This window comes from Mastomys coucha, unplaced genomic scaffold (genome assembly GCF_008632895.1).
Source record: "Mastomys coucha isolate ucsf_1 unplaced genomic scaffold, UCSF_Mcou_1 pScaffold20, whole genome shotgun sequence".
Classification (NCBI taxonomy): Eukaryota; Metazoa; Chordata; class Mammalia; order Rodentia; family Muridae; genus Mastomys; species Mastomys coucha.
In genome coordinates this window covers 96979392-96982396 of record NW_022196903.1, presented here as the reverse complement: position 1 = coordinate 96982396, position 3005 = coordinate 96979392, and positions in this window count along the sequence as shown.

Genomic DNA, 3005 nt, shown 5'->3' with positions numbered 1-3005 from the left:
ATCCTTGCATTGGAGGGGCTAAGTCAGCATTACTGTGAGTTGAAGGCAGGTTTGGGCTACATTGTGATTTCCAGGCTAGCCTGCAATATAATGTGAATCCCTGGCTAAAAAATAACAAGCAACAAACAAACAAGTTGAATTTGTTGTCTTATGTTTGTATAAAATAATGGGTAATATATACCATTCAACATTGAGTGTGGTTACATGAGAAATATGTTTTATTTTGACAAATGACAAGTTCAACCACTTCAAATTAAATAATGCTTGAAAGTGTACAAATGAAAGTATACTTTAATACTTCCCTATACGGATGAGGGAGCAAAGGAGAGTCGTCCAGTGGCTATCAAATTGTAGTGGAGCAAGCTCTGGTGGGCACTGATGTCTGTTGACCATAGATGGCCACAACATTCTGAACATTTTGAAAAGCAAGAAGAGGCCAAGTATGGCTCTTAATGACACATTTACAAAGCATGTATGTGACAATGGTCTTGAAAGAAAAAAAAAAAAGGTTCAAAGATAAGCACCAAGATTCAGACAAAGGGATGCAGAAGACAGGAAGCATATTAAGGAAGAATAATGGCATCTGTGCGATGAAACTGTCACAAGGAAACCTCAGTGTGCTAACTCAAAAATTAATTAAAAGAATAGGGCATGATAACAATTTTAGATGTGTTTAGTATGACGAAACCATTACACATCATGTAACAGAGAATCATGCTTGCTTGTAAGTATATATCATGTGATATTTTTCATTTGTTTTAATTTAGTGAGACAAGTCCTAATGTAACTCGTGCATACTAGCTTCAGACTTGTTTTCTGGCTAAATCAGGCCTTGGCCTCTTTATCCTCTTGAACTAGAGGATTGCAGTACCATTTATGATTTGGGATATTGGCTAAAATGAATTTAAAGCCAGAATTTTAAATTGGTGGCATGGCTCTGCGCTTGCCTAGCACGCAGTAAGCCCTAGCTTCTATCACCAGCATCAAATAAATTCATTCATTAAGTGATCCCCCTGAAGAATTTTCAGTCTTAAAAAATAACTAATATCAAATCATAGTGAGCCATTAGTTTTGGGCTGGGTACAATTTCATGCTCATAGCCTTCCTCAACATCACAATAATCCAATAAGAGACTTCATCTCTAATTCAGGTCTGAAGAAATAGAGCTACCTAGAAATAACCAGCTAAACCCTACCCATGTTAAACTGAGTCAAGTTATAAATCATGTGAAAACCTTTCCTTTTTCAACTATATATTGATAATCACAGGAAGTGCCTGCTATGCCACGTGACCTATAATTTTAATCATCCTTATGCCAAGATACAATGTGGCAAGGTGGACTCATACAAAGAAAAGTAAACAGTACATATTAATACATATATTTGCCTATTTAATTTATTTGGAGTGATTTACTAGGGTTTTTACACCAGCCTTGGCATCACAGTTGTTTGTGCAATTATTATAAATTCGTATGAATGTTGATGTACCAAACATCCAATTGCACATATCCTTGAAAATTTAATGAGCAATAAATCATGGGCCTTTAAAAAAACACAAATCACATTTTTAATGAGTGAATAAGGCTTTTCATGGCTTGATAAACGAACGTTCTTAAAAATGTATACACACATCACAGGAAAGAGGAACACATTGAGGTCTCCTTCATGTTTTATCTAGATATGAAAGCCTGTATAGAGTTTGACTTTAGAGTTTTTATTTGAGTCTCCAGTAGACACTAATTGTATGGTCATTAGTTGTGTGGACACACAGAAATGTTAATTAACCTTCCTAAAATTCAGGTTAAAACAAAACAAAACAAAATAAAAAAAAACCCCTCATTTTCATAAAAACAATAGAGATAATATTAACATTTTATCATGTCCTTTATTGATATCAAATGTAATTTGGGAAAAGAGGTTTTTAAGTATAATTGTGAATTAATATTCCTAGCAAACATAATAAAATTCACACAATCCATTTCTCCCAATTTTATATTCATTGAGACCATGATTGCTGAAAGATGTGTCCAAGGACATGGAGACATTTCTAAACACCAGAGTATACTGAATCTACTCTTCCATGCTGGCATTAGAAGACATTCCTTCCATAGCAACAGTTTCTTAGATGCCCCACTGAGTAACTTTAGAGGGTATTATTCACACACTCTACAAGGAAATTTGGTCCTGAGACATGTTTGAAAGCTCAAACTCAATGAAGCTGGGGGAATTGTTCAGTGCCTGCAACTCAGCTGGCTTCGCCTTTCTTCTTTCAATCATTTACCTATAAAACTCAGTTTCACTGCTTAACATTTTCTGTTATTTAACTCAATAAGAACTTTATATGGAATAAAGCATCTACTTAGTAAACACTTTGTGTAACATATATATATTTACACACACACACACACACAATTTTCCTCTATCTTGCCCCCTTATCTTTTAAAGACATTTATTTTATGTGTATGCATGTGGGCCTCACATGTACAGAACCCTACAGAGGCCAGAAGAGAAAGGAGGATCCTCTAGAATTAGAGTTGCTGGTGGGTGTGAGCTGCCTGATACAGATGCCAAAGCCAAACCCAGGTCCTCTGCAAAAACCGCAAGTGCTCTTAACTAATGAGCCATCTCTCTAGGCTGCAACTCCACCCTTTTTAAGACAAATTATTCTTTTGTGTGTGACTATATCTCTTATTAAACCTTTATTTCTTCACCTTACTATTTCTTCACCTAGACTGACTAGATAACACATTCCCAGGTCCCTCCTATTTCTTCTGTTCACACAGTATTGACTTAAAGTCCTGTCAGCCATGCCCAGGCTTCTGTCTCAGCCTTCAATGTAGCTGAAATTACAGGATATGTCAGTATGCTCAGTTTCCATTGACATTTTATTGGAACTTTCTTTCTTCATGGATTCTGGGTCTAACTAGTCTTGACGATTATTATTGTTTAGGTGCCTGTACAATGCTCATAAATAGAAAATGTCACACAGTTGTAACCTCAGTGCAA